Source organism: Chiloscyllium punctatum, chromosome 32 (assembly GCF_047496795.1).
Source record: "Chiloscyllium punctatum isolate Juve2018m chromosome 32, sChiPun1.3, whole genome shotgun sequence".
In the NCBI taxonomy this organism is placed as follows: Eukaryota; Metazoa; Chordata; class Chondrichthyes; order Orectolobiformes; family Hemiscylliidae; genus Chiloscyllium; species Chiloscyllium punctatum.
Genome location: NC_092770.1, coordinates 53,414,008 through 53,432,889, shown reverse-complemented (window position 1 = coordinate 53,432,889; position 18,882 = coordinate 53,414,008). Strand labels below are relative to the sequence as shown.

The 18,882-nt window shown below is 41.2% G+C and overlaps 1 protein-coding gene and 1 long non-coding RNA gene across 4 annotated transcripts in view; one reads left to right on the top strand and one right to left on the bottom strand.

Moving 5' to 3' along the window:
* Positions 1-18,882, bottom strand: part of LOC140458182 (receptor-type tyrosine-protein phosphatase zeta-like) — a 254,311-nt gene that overhangs the window by 205,707 nt on the left and 29,722 nt on the right. The gene's annotated exons all lie outside the window — the stretch shown is intronic.
* The window catches only part of LOC140458185 (uncharacterized), an 86,453-nt gene continuing 73,988 nt past the window's right edge, over positions 6,418-18,882 (top strand). Inside the window, exon 1 of the long non-coding RNA XR_011953449.1 lies at positions 6,418-6,531. This is a non-coding gene — a long non-coding RNA (uncharacterized lncRNA). The remainder of the gene's footprint in view (positions 6,532-18,882) is intronic.

Below are 18,882 nucleotides of genomic sequence, written 5' to 3'. Positions count from 1 at the left end.
TCATCCCTGGACACCATGGGCAATTTAGCATGACCAATCCACCTAACATACACATCTTTGGACTTTGGGAGGAAACTGGCGCAGACATGTGGAGAATATGCAGAGTCCACACAGAGTCCCTGGCACTGTAAACCACTGAGCCACCATGCTGCCCCAATTAGATACATCCAGGTTATTCTGCTACAATGTGTGTTTCATTAATGGGAATGGGCTAGAACGCAATTGACGAATTGTGGACACTCTCTGGATTATGCGAACTTTCTACTCAACGGATATAGCGACTTTCTATTGATGGACTTCAACAGCGTGATTTTCTTTAGCAGTTTTCCATAGCGCAATTTTCTATAGTGCAAGATTGCAGAGGAACGCAGCTGTTGTGTTATGGCAGAATGACTTATATTGTCATCATTACTTATCCTTGTTCCTCTATACATTCACAAAGTTGCACTGCATGATCCGTAAAGCCCTTCTAATGTGTTACTGGTTGTGGGGAACTACATTTTAGTAGTTATTTAAAACACCCATTATTATTGACATTGAAATCGCCTTAAGATTCTTAAGGCCCTATCCATCGATTTTAGCTTTCATTTCTGTGATGAATGATGAGAATAAAACAAAGAACTGCAAAAGTTGGAGATCTGAAACAAAAACCGGAAATTGCTGGTCAACTCAACAGATCTGGCAGCTTTCCCTGATGAAGAGTCATTGGATTCAAAATGTTGACTCTGCTGTCTCCTTCCCTGCAGACTCTGCCAGACCTGCTGAGTTGTGCCAGCAATTCCTGCTTTTGTTGTGAAGAAGGACTGAGATGTGTACTGTGTGTATTAATGTCTTGTTTGATGATAATGCTTTTGTGTCTCACCTGTGTTTATGAATGGAAGCAACAAAAATCCAAGCAATTCATTAAGGGTTTGATGACTGATCATAACTTGTGAAAACTGACATTCACCTCGCAGAAAGTCATTTTGTCGGCACAATTTTTAATGTTTACCTTCCCATCTATAATGTCTTACTAGTGTTATTCACCTATGTTTTAAAAATAATTGGGTTAAATAAGGGATAATAGATGAATGTTTTAAAATACTACAATAAAAATAGTACCCAGGAAGGCCTAATCTGCTGATCAATAGCCCCTGTGGAGTTGTCAAGCTTTTGTGTAAATGTGGATTAATTGGAAACCAGCATGGGGCAACAAGTTAGTCACAAGAGTTAAATCAACTTCCTTTCTGAGCCCAGGAAGTTTATATTGAAACTGCAGGGATGAGTCATAATCAGCTTGTGGAGCTCATTGGCAGCACTTTAGCTAATTCAAGATATTTCAAAACTGACAAGATTCTTTACAAATTAACTCAAGTTGCAGCAACGCTGGATTCCAAACTCACAGACAAGTAGCTTTGTTTCAAATTCCTCACACTAACCAAATCATATTTCATCTCATTGCTGGTTCATGACTCTATGACTCCTATGGTTGACCACTAACAATTAGCCCAAGCCATGAAAACATTACTTTGATGGCCAATATTTGAAAAAAAAAGCAAAAACCGAAAAAATACTGCAAAACCTATAAATTAGAAACAAAAACAGAAATTGCTGGAAAAGCTCAGCAAGTCTAGCAATAACTGTAGAGAGAAATCATTTCCGGTCCATTGACGCAGAGTTCTAAGGAAAGGTCACTGAAAAAAGCGACTGTTTAATTTATATATTTGTCTTAAATTGAAGATTGTTGCGATTTCATGCAACTATTCTGCGATTAGCATTATGGCCCTGAGACAGTACATAATAACATTTTTCTTATTATTTTTAACCAATATTGCTGTAAGAAATGTGCAGTTAAATTTCATCCAAAAATCATTTCTAATTACAAACACAACAGTGTTAAAGTTCTATTATTCTTTAGATCATGGACTTTAACTGCAAGACATGAAGAGTAAATAATGAGTTTGAAAGGTGTTCTAATTACAGAAGACAAACAGCAAATTACATATTTGCGTTTAGACCAGACCGTTTTTTTGTGTTTATTTTGTTTTACCCTACATATATTCGAAAAATATGACTTCATGTAGAAGTCAAATTATGCAAAGTTCAAATTTGATCTTCTAACCTGCTGAGTTCCTCATCTCACTATCCGCACGTTCCTTTCCAAGTCTCTCAGCATTCACTAAGGTTGGAATTAGAGCTCTGCTTCTTCATTGTGCTGGATCATAATCCTGTAACTTCTTCCCTAACAGCACTGTGGAAATACCAACATCACACAGACTACAATGGTTCAAGAAGGCAGCTCACCTATCACCTTCTCAACCACAATTAAGGATGACCCACTAAATGCTGCCTTTGCCAAAATGGCTGCATGCTATGAATGAATACTTTTAAAACTGTAAACAAGATCAAGAGATGTAATTTTTGAAAAAAAATCTCAAGCAGACTTTGTTCCCAATCCTCAACAGGTCTGGCAGCATCCGTGAAGAGAAATCAAAGTTAACGTTTTGGGTCCGATGATTCTTCCTCAGAACTCTGATTGCTCTCCACAGCTGCTGCCAGACCTGCTGAGCTTTTCCAGCAACTTTAATTTTTGTTTCTGATTTACAGCATCCACAGTTCTTTCGGTTTTAATTTTGTTGCCAATCCAGTCTTGCAAAAAAAAATGCTCTCCTGAACAGGAACAAAGCCTCTGGGTGGAATCTTCCAATTCCCTGGACATGACATTGGGATGTACAGCACGGAGATAGACCCTTCGGTCCCACTCGTCCATGTCGACCAGATATCCTAAGTTAATCTAGTCCTATTTTCCTGCACTTGGCCCATGTCCCTTTAAACCCTTTCAGTTCATATACTCCTCCGGGTGCCTTTTAAATGCTGTAATTGTACAGCCTCCACCACTTCCTCTGGCAGCTCTTTCCACACACGCACCACAAAAGGTTGCCCCTTAGGTCCAACTGGGAAAATTTGGAGATCAGACAGCTAAGGTTTTAACAGAGAGATGAAAAGTTAGTTAATGAGCGATGAAGGTCCTATCTGCATGGATAACATCAGACAATTTATATGCAAGTTGCTATTATCCCAGCTGGCAGAGACAGAGACAAACTGGATGGCAACAATTCCAGATACGAAAGTCTGAGCAAGTGCCTGACACCACGGCACTTGCTCATCTAGGCCTCAATCTTGTCCAACGATCCCCAACATCTCAGCATGTTCTTCATGAGTACTGAATAATTGCACCCTTCTGTCCATTGGAATTACATCAGCCTTACCATATCATCGTGACACATCTGACTTAGTTATAATACTGTTCATCATTTAATACTACACTTTGGAGCTCACTAACACCTTTCATTTCAATGATAATGAAAGACAGGTTTGCATACAGACATCGGAGGAGGATGCATCTCTAAGCTGTTTACTTGCTGTCATATCACTGATTTGGATGCTCACAGCACCTCTGCACATTGTTCTTCTACACCTGATTGCACGTTGCTGCATCATTCAGAACGTGCAGCCTCACAGTGCTATTATCTTGTCTTGCTTTTTAGCAAAGGTACAGCTGGTCACATTGTGAACAGTAACTAAGCAAGGGGTGGGCACATTGTTGTAGGGCATCACGCTATGTCAATGTTATACCTGCAGTATGTCTAGCAGCTTATGCAGCAAACAGACCATGGCCATGTGTCAAAGTCTAAAGGGGAGTAGAACTCAGTTAAATCTTGAATGGCTGTTGTCACAGAGTCAGAGTCAAACACCCCAGAACCAGACCCTTCAGTCCAACCAGTCCATGCCGAACATAATCCCAAACTAAACTAGTCCCACCCGCCTGCTCCTGGCCCATATCCACCTAAACCTTTCCTATTCATGTATTTATCCAAATATCTTTTAAATGTTAAAATAGTACCCACATCCACCACTTCCTCAGGAAGTTCATTCCACACGAGAACAACCCTTGGGGAAAAAAAATTGCCAAATCCTTTTTAAAATCTCTCTTCTCTCATCATAAAGATAAGGGCCCTATTCTTGAAATCCCCCATCCCAGGGAAAAGACACTACTATGAGCTCGATCACCCTTATTTTATAAACTTCTATAACCTCTCAACCTCCTATGCTACAGTGTCAGTCAAGGGCATCATCTAATCTCTGTTCAAGGATTTGGAGATGGTCAGTTGACCATTTGAGGCAATTAGGATCAAGAGTTCCATATCATTTGGTTAATTCTATAAATCCAAGGATTAGTATATATCTGTCAATCAGGGAGCTGAGCAGAGATTAAATCAGGCATCTAATCATTCATCTCTTGGTGCTGTCCTTCCAAGTCAAGTTGGAGTGGGACGCAGTCAGTCCTTGGGCTCTGTTCACTGAGGTGCAGTTTGAGGGGCAAGTGCTGTGGTGGGCAATTTGGAAGTAATTTGTGGGATAGATTCTTTCATGCTGGGATGCAAAGAGGACAATAATTATGACAGGGGGAACTCAACATATAAAATGTGCAAGTTGACAGAAATTCAGGAGGACAAAAGAGAAATACAGTCATCAATGGTCACCACTACCCTTTCATCACAATGTTTGGCAGAACTAGGTTGTAGGTTTGGTCATTGAGGGTATATTGGGTGTTTGCAATCTAAAGGGTGGGTGGCCATCCTATTCATGTGACCATCAAGGTAACAGCTGCACTTGCATGTTTATGCAACTATTTTCTGGATTAGTGGTGCTGGAAGAGCACAGCAGTTCAGGCAGCATCCAAATAGCTTCGAAATCGACGTTTCGGGCAAAAGCCCTTCATTCCTGATGAAGGGCTTTTGCCCGAAAAGTCGATTTCGAAGCTATTTGGATGCTGCCTGAACTGCTGTGCTCTTCCAGCACCACTAATCCAGAATCTGGTTTCCAGCATCTGCAGTCATTGTTTTTACCTTGTTTATGCAACTAACCTCTTCCAAGGATCCACTGGGAATATGAGCAAAGTTCCTCAATCCACCAATGTATCAAGGCTCCCATTACTTCATCTGGTTTCCCCACTGAGAAATCGATGCTGTGGCCAGGCAGAAGACTTTGCCAACAGGTACAGATATCGCATTGAGAGCACTATATGATAATGTGGCTGATTTCAATTTATAAAAGTGGGTTCTATTCAATGAATATACAAAGTGTTTGTAAACATTGGTACCATATCTTAGAGATCTAGCAGTGGTTAGCACTGCTGCCTCACAGCACCAGAGACCCGGGTTCAATTCCCGCCTCAGGCGACTGTCTGTGTGGAGTTTGCACGTTCTCCCCGTGTCTGCGTGGGTTTGCTCCAGTTTCCTCCCACAGTCCAAAGATGTGCAGGTCAGGTGAATTGGCCGTGCTAAATTGCCCGTAGTGTTAGGATAGGGGTATGGGTGGGTTGCGCTTCGGCGGGGCGGTGTGGACTTGTTGGGCCGAAGGGCCTGTTTCCACACTGTAAGTAATCTAAAAAAAAAATCTCTGTTACGCACCCTGGAGGCTTCATGAAATCTATGTCCTTGAGAAATCTCAGGTTCCTGCTTCATTTCAAAGCCGGATGCTTTACAAAGATGGCTACGCTCTGCAACCATGATTAACAAATCCACTTCATAACTTCTTCAGTGAGGTCTACTGTAGATAATATTGCTCATTCTTCCATCGGGGCTAATGTGGAAACAAATATAGACCTCCAGAAGAGGAGGATCTGATGCTAGGAGTCTTCTGAAGCAAAAGAGCATCGAGCAGGAGGAACATGACCTTCACCACAACAGAGAGATTCAGCATCAGGCACAAGAATCCAGACAGGACTTAACTGACACCCAGAACGGAGATGTATGAAGTAATCATTCATTGACTGTAAATTGGTTCTTGCTTTAAATATAAAGATAGCCTGTTTATTCCCAGGAAAACAAAAGGCAACCTTTCGGTTTGTTGTTTGTTTATTTTTCTGTTGTTTAATAAAACTTAAAATTTAAGAACTTTAAACAATGACAAGATGTTATATGACACTGGCCATTAGGGAAGATGTAGCACACCCATTCTGCAGGGTTCTCAAATAGAATGGTACGAAGGACAGGTTGCCTCTGTAGCTTGATTCTTGTAGCTGCAGTTACAAAGATATTCAAATAGATGGGTGATAGTAGAAAATAGCAATACATTTACAATTGTGAAAGGTCACCAGTGCCACTGGTGTGACCTCAGAAATTTTTCTTTTTTTCTTCCTTCTGTGACAATGCTGTCACTTTAACAAGGATATTTGTCCTTGGGGTTTTTTTTAAACAAAAAGAGAGGTCGTAAAGGCAGAGGTGGTGAGGGGTCTAGAAAGAGCATAGTTTAACAAATGGCAGGGGTGTGGCCAGTTCAGGTTTTTTTTCTAGTTTGGTTTAGCTGTGGCAGTCACAAGATGCTGCAGTCCAGAAAATCCTGGCTGACTTTTCTCTCTATAGTCTCTTTGGAAGTTGTTCTCTCCTGCCTGTAAAACTGGTGTTTGAATGTATCCTTTTTGCAAAGGGGTGTGTTTATGGGATGTTGCTGGACTGGAAAAGCTCCTTAGTTAAGTTGCTGTATCAGGTGAGTTATGTTTTCCAATAGTTACGTTATTCTAAACTCTATTTTCTTTTGTTTGTGTTTCAACTGTAATGTTTAAATAAACTCTGTTTTGCTTAAAGCCAAGCGGTTCGACCAGCTGCTTCCCACTTGGAATATCTACTATACATCTGCCTTTCAAATAAGAAAATGTTTAGATCTGGGCTACCCTCTTGAAATATGTCAAGGGGGGGTCTGGCTTGGTCTATAATGCTTCCCCCTATGTCAGTGCCAGGTTATTTATGGCTGGCTGCCTTTGACCTGGTGTACAAATGGGCTTTAGATATGACATCGGCAATAAGAATCTGAAGGGCCTGTCAGCGGTAAACATTTCAACTAATTCCATTGTGGTGCATAATCAATAAAAGGTGAGCAGAGAATTACATGACAACCCCTCCATGAAACTCTCCAAGCTTGACACTACATTGATTTGTGGCAAAATTCAGCCCTCTGTATTATAAATATTTCATCAGTATTTCAGTGTCGCCTTTATAGTACAAAACTTGCAAATGAATGGAAGCATGCATTGATGATAACTTAGGTCAAGTCCACTTATTCTTAATATATGGAATACAGGGTAATTTGAATGAGAGGCATTTCTAGCAGAACAGCCCAAGTGAGGATTTTAAGTGCAAAATGCGACTTCAACAACATTAAATGGTAAATCATGCACAACCAAACTACTGATTTGATCAATCTCTCTGAAATAACCTTCCTAGCAATACTGGTGTTACTGGGGAGGTTTAAGATATTCAATACATACTTACTATGATTGGACATGTCAATACAGATTGCAAGAACTCCCTCGCAGGGATTACAGATATAAGTATCATATATCAATGACATTTGCTGGCTACATTATTCATTCATTCAGACATCAGCCAAGTCTAAAACATTTATATAGAATTTTTCAACTGGACAAGACAGATTGCTTTACTTTTAAAGTGTAGCCTTTGGTGTGATGCAATGTAATGTTTTTCAAGAATAACTAAGAAGCCATAATACACAGATTAATTGTGCCAAAACACAATGTAAGCAGTCTAAATGGTATATCCATTGAACTACCTAGGGTAGCTAGGGCACATATAAATTAAAATACAGCTATCAACAATTCAGCCCTTAAAACCTTTGAGGCTGTGAAATGATGCTCAAGGAATTCATTTCATGCAGGCTCAGGTTGTGCTGTACAACAGAATTGAAAGTTGTAAATCAAACTGACTTCAATGTCATATTTCACTGCAGCAATTAGGACTCATCACTCCCAGCAACTCAGTGCTTCTCCTGCCACATCTTAGTCTTATTTCATTCCTACAATTACGATGCTTTTCTTACCTCGGTCCCAGTGAGAGACCTTCTTTAAACAAAAGGGATCAATAGCTCTAGTGACGTGAATTTTATGACTAGAGCAAACGTTGTTGGAATGCTCTAACATTCCTCCGATTTGGCACAGCCATAAGTTTAACATGGAGACTCCAAAGCCTGGCTTCACCAGAAACATGAAGTGTAGCATCCATAGCTGCCATATTGTACGTTTAAAAGATTCAGTGTGAATGGCTGAATAAGTTTGTTAAATGGCAAGGTGAGCTGGTAAGGGTGGGTGGGTGAGGGAAGTGGGTAGAAGGGATTAGGAGGCATGCAGGGGAGGGACTAATGGGAAGTGCAGTAGGCTGACAGTACGTGAATGAGGCAACATGTGTTGGGGGAGGAGGGGGAGGAGTGGTGAACAGTGTTGTCATGTCGATATGATGACAGGTAAGCTAAATCAGGAGGGAAATGGGTCGAGTGGCCAGTAAACAAAGTGATAGGTGGGTAGGGTGGCAAGTTGATTAGGTGACAGGTAGGTGGAGAGTGGCCTGAGAGAGTGAGATGGGTCAAGGACCACCCACGTATTGATGGGTGGCTGGAAGAGTGTTGTGTTTAGGAGAATGAGTTACATAGTCAAGTGAGCCATTCAATATATGTGAGGGGTAAAGTGGTCAGGAGAGTAGTTGGATGGTTGGGGGGGAGGTTTAGGGCTTATGTGAGGGAGTCAGAGATATTAGTCAAAAGGGTGAGTATGGGATTTTTATACAAATGATTGAAGGGCAATGGTGTTGTCATCTGAGAAAAAAAGATTTTCTCTGTTGAACAACTCCTGAGTAACTATCCAGGTAAGTTCTTTGATGAATTCATGTTGTTGTTGTATCCATGTGAATTGTAACATACCTGAAATGAACATTTTCAAAGGTGCTGCTACATTTAACTGTGGAATTATTAAATTCAGCACTCTCTAGCAATGACATTGTGAGGTTTTCCATGGGTCACTCAGAGTGGTTCAAAGGTTTTACTGGACAGTCAGTTCTAGGCAGGTGGACAAGACTCTCTGACAGAGGAGAAGGTTATCTTCAAATTGTTAGTGTCTCAGTTACTTGGATGCAAGATGAAAAAGCTGCAATCTGAAAATGTGTTGCTGTCACAGGCTCAGAGCTGATAATTCTAGAGGAGCAGTCCACAGATCCAGCAGGTGTAGTTGAGAGTTGGGGTTAGGACTCAGAAGGAGGCCCATCAGCAGTGGGGAAAACAGATAAAACTAGGTGCCATTAATAGTTCGGTGTAGTGAGGAAAAGAGCCTTTAAAATTGAAATGTACATGTATTTTGCTTAAGTAAACATAACTCAATCTAAATAACATTAAAGCGGGGCCCTCTGTATTTACCCAGATCCATGGTATCACAGTACTCTGGCATGCACTCTGCACAATTCGAGCAGGCAGTGAAGGGACAGGAAAGATGCTGGAGGAGCTGGAGGAATGGAACAACCTGCGAGGAGGAGGAAGAGCTTTGAAAAGCTCTCCTTACAGATGACAGAGCTCAAATGCATCAAACCTTATACGGCAGGCAGGCAGGCTGTGACTGACACCAGGTTCTAGTGGGAAGCATGCTGGGTGCAGAAAACTTTAATGGAATATCAAAGTCAAGATGTTAGCATTTGCTTTGGATTGTGGGTACACAGTGCAGCCTTTGTGTTTCCTTTTGCCGGCTACCAGTAAAAGCTTATGTTTGGACTTGTCTGATTGCTCATTTGTCAGTGATGTTCCCCTATTGGACAATGACAAGATGGAAACACACTGAGGAAAGAGTCTTGGGAAGTCAGAGAGGGTTTTAGATGGAAAGTACTTAAGAACAGGTGAAGTGCATAGTGTGGTGGTTAAATGCTGACTTTGGTGAGAAAATGGACTGGATATGTGACAGTGTGTTGCTATGCTGTCTATGTGCTGTGGTCAGCTTGACATTTTGGCTGCTGCACCATTATGCTGCTGGTGATGGACAATGCCAGATTGGCAACACTTGTCTCGGTGCATAGCAACAAGGTAAGGGATGTTGGCCTTTCTGTGGATATTTACTGAGTGGTGGAGTTGTTCTGGGAATGCACGTGGTAAGATTAGAGTAGAATTTGATATGAGAGGCACTATAGAGGAAGGGTAGGAAATTAACTGGCAAGGTAAGATGAGAAATCTCACAGGCATCAGTGAGAACCTCTTTAAAAAAAAGACACCAATAAAACTTGCACTTAGCCAAAAGGAAAAGAGAGGTTCAGCCTGGAGAAACAGAAAATAGAATTGCATTCTTACAGAGGCATGGTTGAGGAATGTAGTTGGGGGTCACTGTGGGAGGTGGATAAGCTTACAAATGAACATTAATATGCAAAAGTGGAAAGAGAAGCAAAATAAGGGAAGAAGAGGAAGGGATAGGCCAAGTGAAAGGTGAGAGAAGGGTGAAAACTAGAATGAACTTAAAGAAGTAATTCAGTTCCTGGCCAAAGCAGGAAGCAGCAGAGAAACTGGCAGAAATGACAGGCTTATTAGGAGAGTCTTTTTGGAAGGAGATAGAAATGAGCAGTTAGAGTTTGGGCAACTATGAGGTGGGAAGCTATGAAGGGAAGCTCTCCAGCAGAGTGGAGGTCAGTGACTGCCCCAGAAACAATAATGTTTGGTTTTGGGTCACAGTCCAGAGGAGGGTAAGTAGTGTTCGAGAGATGGCAGGAAAAAATCTATTTAAAAAATATATATATTTCTAGCATTCCTGTCCAAGAGTGTTGCAAATGCTTTGGCATGTCAGATAAAACAAGGAAAAGCAAATAAACTGAGCATGCAGGGAAATGTAAAATGAGTAAGTGCCAAGAGTGCAAGTAAATAGCCCTGAGATACAGCTCGGTGCAATTTGAGAACCAGGTGCCTACACTTGCTTGTAGTGTCCCTACTGCAGCCTTTTGAGGTAAATGAAGATGTACTTTTGCAATGGAAATCTATGTTTCCAAAATGACTCACAAGTAGATCAGCGAGTGGAGTTGGGCCATTTACAAGGCATTTAGTTTGCATTAATCCCTCTTAATTAGCAACTTGCCACTACTTGGTGAGAAATTCCCTGCTTTGTAGTGCCAAAGCATAAAAGATGAAGTGAGACATTCCCATCAAGATAGGCCTCACTGGACTTCTTCCATTCTGCCATAAATCTCACCATAGCTCATGTTATGCAGACTCATATATGATTCTGGCTTCCATTTCCAATGCATCTCTCACCAGATACAACCTTCCACAACAGGCTTCAGATCTCTTATTTTGACCTCAAATGATGATTTCACTCTGATTGACAAGGCCCTAAACTATGTCCAACCCATCTCCCATAACTCTGCTCTTTTCCCTTCTCTTCCCTCCAGGATCAATGACAGGGTTCCTCTTACCCTCACATTCCACATCACCATCATTCAGATTTAAACAATCATCCTCTACCAATTCTGCCTTTTCGAGCATGTTACCACCAAACACATCATCCCCTCCTGACCTCCATCAGTATTCCGAAAGGGACCATTCCCTCTGTGACACCTTGGTCCACCAACTCCAAAAAGATACTAATGGGAAACGGGGTACTTGCCCCTTTAAATCTTCTCCTTCCTCATCATCCCAAACACTCCTCCAGGTGAAGCAGTAGTTTATTTGTATTTCATTCAGTTTAGTCTAGTGTACTCACTGCTCCTCGCAATACAGTCTCCTCTACATTGGGAAGACCAACACAGCCTGGGTGATCACTTTACTGAATACACCTACTCATTCCACAACATTAGACAATGCTTTGTCTTGATTGCCATTTTAAATTTCCCACCGGGTCTCACTGAGTCAAATGACTGCTCTCAGCCTGCTGCAGTGAAGGAGAACACAAGCTTAAGTAATGGCACCTTCATTTTCTGATTAGGTATGTTACAACCTTCAGAACACAATATGTTCACGATTGAAGTAATCCACTCTGTTCTCTGCTTTGATTTTGTCTTTTTGCCATGTTCCAGTCAGAATCTTGCTTTCCATCTTATTTCATTACTCTTATTTAATTACTCTGCCAATTCACTCACTCTGGAGGGATGTTTTGCTTCTTTACTATAAATTATTACTGCTCCCTTTGCCATTTAGTCTCTCCTGCCCTCCAAGCCCTTCCTTTTTGTTCTCCCACTCTTCCTCTTTCAGTCAGCATTGAATTAATGTTTTCAGTTCTGAAGAAGAAAGCTTTGCTGGATTTGAAACAGGAACTTTATTTCTCTCACCACACATGCTTCCAGGCCCACCAAGTACTTTCAGCACTTTGGTCTTATTGCAGATTTCCAGTAACCATTGTTCTTTTCTTCAATTTCTCTTCAGACAATCGCACCAAAACCTTCTGTAGAACTCAAGGGTTTATCCTTGGTCTTTATCCTTGGGGTGGAAAATGGGTGGAAGTGATGGATGCTTCACTTCAGAGAGATAGCTACAATCTCAGGCTTTAGTATGGAAGGTAATCAACACAAGGACAGTCTGGAAGCTGTAAACACATCAATATTTCTAAGAATTCCTCAGATGACAGTTCACACTTATTCTTTAACCAACATCAGCAGCATTCATCTCTGACAGTGAGACTGCTGATCATCGAGCCCTTGATCATAGCGTGTTGTCTCTCCAGAAGCCACCTTTAATGTTTGAAGTTCACCACCTCCTGCAGGTCCCATTTGTGGGTTCTTAACCTGCACTTCACCCTGACAGCACAGGACCTAAGGATGAAATGCTCAAGCTGCTTAACACAAGTTCTATTTTGAAAAATCATAGCTCTGGGCAAAAAAAAATCTCTGCTCAAATTGTGAAATATTTGAGATTTCACAGGTTTTTGATTTGCATTTTTGACATTAGAAAGCGACCTTAGACAGTGAGAAAAATATTGCACACGGAAAGTATTTTCAGAAAATGTTGTCATGTGCTCAACAAAATACTATCACAAGGTAATACAGTCCCTATTGAAAATCAATAATGTTGTGTGGCTTTGACTGTATGAAGAAATAACAAGACTTTTGATACCAAATATCTATTACAGCACCACTGTCATAGATATGGAGAGACATGATTTCTTTGTCACTTCACTTTTACATGTTAATGCTAAAGGTATATGCATTGTTCTTGTAATGCATATATGAAATCATGACCAGCACCCCGAACAAGCTGAATATGTCTCAGAACTTTGAAAATTGGCACAAGTAACTTGTAGCTACAATGCCAACAATTAGCTCTTGGCAGCCTACTGTTGTCAGAAAAGTATAAACAATAATGGTTAGCAACAGCACTTTACCATAACTTAAACAGTTGGCACTGAAATTATTCCAAGTCAGTAGACATTTAAATGGGTGTAACAATGTGTGGGATTATCATCAATTGAAGGTTTCAAACTGAAAAACAGATTGTACCTGATGCAGACTACTCTAACACATTAGCACATATCCCTAAAAGGGATTCTCAAGAGTGAAAAATCAGCAGAATACCTCATCCAACCAATTGCATACGCAAACTATTTTCAAAAAGTATTTTGTTAAGCAATTTGTGAAGCAGAAGGTAACAATCAAAAGGTAATACAGTCTCTTTTGAAAATCAATAATATTTTGAGGCACTCAATCACAAGTGGCTCATGAGATATTAGCGAGGATTTTCAAAGAACTGCAGGCTTGAGTACAGAGCAGGCATAATCCCTGCAGATATATTGGGATTCCAATGTCTGTAGGATGGGTGTGTTATAAAAAAAGGTAATAATTCTGAAAGATTTAAGTGTTGGAAACTGCACTAAGTTCCACCCAATCTCATGACTACCCAACTCTGGGTGGGAACAAGGCAGAACATGTTAGGACTTGTGAACAGACCTAGATCCACAGTTCTCCTCATAGACCTTGTTAGCAAGGCAATCTTACTAATGTAATTACCTGACTGCTATTATTCAATTAATTACATCATGTTTAAGACAAGTGCCTCTTCTTGTTAAGATTCATTAGTGGTTGTTCTTTTACCATTGTAAACCATAAACACGTTGATCCAGACAAGCAATGACGATTAGTGGCAGCATCCATCTATTCAAAAAGACAACAATATAAATTCTCAAAAAGCAGACTTTGGTGAGAGAGTGAGATAGAAAGAGAATGAGAGACAGACACGGGTGTCACCAATTGAAGGTTCTTTTACCTCGTTCAGGAAGTCGTCAAAGTTCGAGTTTGGAATTTTTCATTTTCTTTCCTGATGAGTCCAAACAAATTGTGGGGTTGCTGTGGGGATCTAGACATTTTCTTTGCAGTTGCCTGAAGTTCAAATAGCTCCACAGCTTTACAAAGAAGCTTCCTTGTCAAGTCAACTGCAGCCTCTAATCCTTTCCTGATGAAGGGCTTATGCCCGAAACGTTGATTCTCCTGCTACTCAGATGCTGCCTGATCTGCTGTGCTTTTCCAGCACCACACTCTCAACTCCTCCCTGCAGTCTCAAATATGACTGTTGCCTGCTATTACTACTACCAGTCTGCTTCTAACTGCTGGCTTGGTATCTTTTATTGGGCATTGAGCTCACTCCTAGAAAATTACACCTGTAAGTTTTAAAATGTGTTACATTGCCAATGCAGGGTGAACACAGGGTTAGGATCCAGAATTCATATGGCCATCAAGTTATTAATGCTGCAAACAGCCATGCCAATATCTCTCGCAAATAAAAGAACAAAGATGTTCTCCTTCTCTGCAGGATATTTTGATTGCATAGTAAGAGTGGTATGGATAGATTATATAACAAATAGAATCACCTTATGATAAACTACAAAATAATTGTCAATTATTCTTATGCTGCACAATTTTAAAATAGGATGGAATCTATCAACTGTTACATAGTGCAGCAGCATTCTAATCTATTTGTAAAATATTAATTTGATTGGCTGCTTTCAAAGGGCTTACTTTTTTAAGTCAAGTAATAGCCAGTTACAACCTTTTTAGTATACTGACTATACAAATTATTATTCCTTTCCCCTCCCCACACTGACCAGATGTAGCATTGGGGTTTGCAAATGGCAGGTTTGTACTTGCAGGATCTGCGTCTGGTATTGCTTTTGTGGTAGTGTGGCTAAGTGGTCCAAGGAACTAGATTTAATCTCCAGTCTCTAGCGAGCTGTGGGTTTGAATCCCACTGCTACCAGAATCACAGGCAAAGTACACTCAGTAGTTGTTTGTGAAAGACTGAGGCAGTCTGTGGCGTTTCCTTTTAGGGTAGTCATGGTTAAGGCGATTGATTAGAAATCCATTGAGGTATCCCCGTGCAGGTTCAAATCCTGACGACTGTGTTTGCTCAAATTACAGATTTTCAATGACTTCTAGCGGGACGAGTTCTACTGAAACTCCAGAAAACCTCTCTCAACTAACTTGTGTTTTCTTAGATTGTGCCATTTGTTGATATTCAGGAAACTCAGGTTCTGAACCAGAAACATACCAGACTCGAAACATTAGCTCTGTTTCTCTTTCCGCAGATACTGCTTGACCTGTTGGGCAGGGATTGGAGCAGTGCCTTACAGGCAGCATAGTTGCTCAATGGCGAGCATTGCTGCCTCACAGCACCAGGGACCTGGGTTTGACTTCCACTTCGGGCGACTGTCTGTGTGGAGTTTACACATTCTCCCTGTGTCTGCGTGGGTTTCCTCTGGGCATTCTGGTTTACTCCCACAGTCCAAAGGTGTGCAGGGTAGGTGAACTGGCCATATTAAATTGCCCATAGTGTTAGGTGCATAAATCAGGGGTAAATATAGGGTAGGGAATGGGTCTGGGTATGGTATCCTTTGGAGGATCAGTGTGGACGTTTTGGGCCAAATGGTCTGTTTCATACTGTAGGTAATCTAATTTATTTTACTTTTGTAATGTACATGCAACACAGAGATGAACAATCAGTGAATGGGTTTTTTTCCCCCAGACTCTAGGAAGGATACACTGTGGTTTTCCAGTATAGCTGCTCTTGTTAATAATGACCTGGACCTTAGCACATAGATTCAAATTTTGCAAATGATATCGAGCCTGGAAGTGTAACAAATAATAATAGGTGGATAATAGCAGATTTCATGTAGGTATAAAAGCAGACTGGTTGTAATTGGCTAACACAAAGATGTGTGAAATGATGCATTTTGGGAGGAGGAGGAATGAGGAGATTGCAAAAGATGTCCACAAATTGCTGGAGGTGGCAAGATCAATTGAAAAATGAGTTGAGACTGTTCAAAAATCATATGGGATCATTAGCTTTTTAAAATACAAGTACAGAGTGAAAAAGCAATGACGCTCAGCTAAATATTTATAAAACATGAGGATAAAACTAGATGTTAGCTAGAGCACTGAATTCCAATTCTGAGCATCAAATGTTAGGAAAGCCAACAAAGCTTTCCAGAAGTTGTCGAGAAAATTTACCAGAACGGTGTCAAAGATGAGGGACTTTATTTGGGAAGAATGGTGAAGCTGAGTTGTTCTCCATCGAGGTTTAAGAGGAGATTTGATGGATGTATTCAAAATGGCTCTTAATTCTGAGGAAAAACTGGATGCAGTGTCATTGATGTACAATTTATATAGCTTAATGTAGCTATATAATATATTAAGTTCTTAATATAGCTAAGATCTTAATGCAAAGACCATGAAGGAAGTGAGGAGGTAATTGAAATTGCAAGAGCAAAAAAAACTCTAAGTTAAAGTAATGGCTTCTTCAGGTCAAAGTGGAGGGCAGCAGAGAAAGGACTCATACCAGGAGGATTTGCATGATGGATATTACTAAGTGGTTGAAGACAAGCTACATTGAATGCCTGGCATAAAATGACAACTCATTTCCTAGCAGGAGTGACTGCAAGTAGCAGCAACTGCAGAAATATGTAATACTGCTCATCATATCCTGTGGAGAAAGTGAGGACTGCAGATGCTGGAGATCAGAGTCAAAAAGTGCAGTGCTAGAAAAGCACAGTGAGTCAGGCAGCATCCGAGGAGCAGGAGAGTTGACGTATTGGGCATAAGCTCTTCATCAGGAATGTGGGTGTGGTCCAAGAGGCCTGAGAGATAAGTGGGAAGGGGGTGGGGGTGGGAGGAAGGTAGCTGGGAATGTGGTAGGTCAATGAAGGTGGGGAGTGATACTGATAGGTTGGAGGAGAGGGTGGAGGGACAGGTGAGAAAGAGGATTGATAGCTAGGACAGTTCAAGAGGGCGGTGCCGAGTTGGAGGGTTGGGTTTGGAATAAGGCGGGGGAGGGGAGATGAGGAAACTGGTGAAATCAACGTTTATCCCGTGTAGTTGGAGGATCCCAAGGTGAAGATAAGGTGTTCTTTATCCAGTCGTGAGGTGGCAACAATCTGACAGTGGAGGTGGCCCAGGACTTGCATGTCATTGGTAGAGTGGGAGGGGGAGTTGAAGTGTTCAGCCGCAGGGCAGTGCGGTTGTTTGGTGTGGGTGTCTCAGATGTTCTCTGAAATGTTCCGCAAGTTCTGTCTCCCCAGCGTAGAGGGGACAACATTGGCAGCAATGGAAACAGTGATGACATGTGTGGAAGTGCAGGAAAATGTGGAAGGATCCTTTGGGGGCCTTGAATGGAGGTGAGGGGGGAGGTGTGGGCGCAGGTTTTACACCTCTTGTGGTGGCAAGGAAAGGTGCCAGGAGTGGAGGGTGGATTGGTGGGGGCCATGGACACAAGGGGGTAGTGGAGGAAATGGTTTCTGCAGAACACAGATAGGGAAGGGGAGGGAATATTTTCTCTGTGCCTTTCAGCTTTTCTTATTACCTGGCAGAGCTCATTATCATATGATGGGACAGTAGTAAGGGCTTGTTGAAACTAATGGGATAGGTTTTATTTCACCTAAATGTACCTTGTGCTTTTTAGTCACAGAGCAGTACCTGACCAGAATGAAACAGCATGCAAAATTCCACTGATGGACTTCTCATTCTTGTAACGAGGTTAGAAAACATGTCGGAAATGCAATCCCACAATGTGATATTGTACTGACAGCACTACTCAATATCCCACTGAAGGAATTTCTCCAGCAACTATGTCAGAAACCCCTGTAGAGCCAGTCCCAAATGAATTTATCACTGTCAGATGCTGGTCAAGCTTCTATATATCTCCAGCAATTTCAGCATCTGATGTTTTTAATCTTATTGGATGCTATCAGATTACAAACTGTCCTTAGACTTTGAGGCATGGCCATTTGGTCAAACCTCAGGCAGTGTGGCTGCTATTGGCACATGCTGCAGTTGAGATATTATCTAGCATAGTGTCTAAGCAACATATCCACCTTCCTTAACTGATCACTGCAGACACCCCTGTAAAGGCGTCTGGCATTGTGCCTGCACCAAATAGCAAGGCAAGACAGAAATACTTGAGGTTTTGGCTGCTGGGACAAAGCACCAAGTGTTGAAGTAAGGCAGAGATGTTGTGAGCATCCAAGTAGGCGCAAACAAAAAAAGTGCTAAGGCAGCTAGCAAGGAAACATGTGATGCATCCCAGTTGAATCAAGTTCAATGCCTGGTTCTACATGCAAAATTCAGTGGCTGCAACATTACATTGTTATGCCCCTGTGCACTCTACAGTGCAGCATTAGTTCAGGTCTTTGGATTTTGAGTACAATTACATTACCATTATATCCCCTCCCAGATTTATTCACAATCTCACACACCAGAAGTGCAGATTACTTTTTCTTTCCTCAGACCAGCCTCCCCCAGGTGGAAACTGCTTCTTATATTTGAGCCCTGGTCATTCCCCACTTAATTTCAACTGATCTTAATCACTACTTGAGCTTGTACATATACATACCGAATTGATTAATAGCATTTACAACATTAGCATAGAAATTAAACATTACACTGAATCCTAATATACTTTCTTTCTAAATCCATTACCATCACACTTGATCATAATCTATCTTTCTGATTCTGCTTTCGTCATGTCATCTTCACAGAATAATGCCCATATTCCACTAACATTTATATGGAAAACACTGGTTAAATCAGGCATGAGCTGCTGAGATGGTAGTTCCGA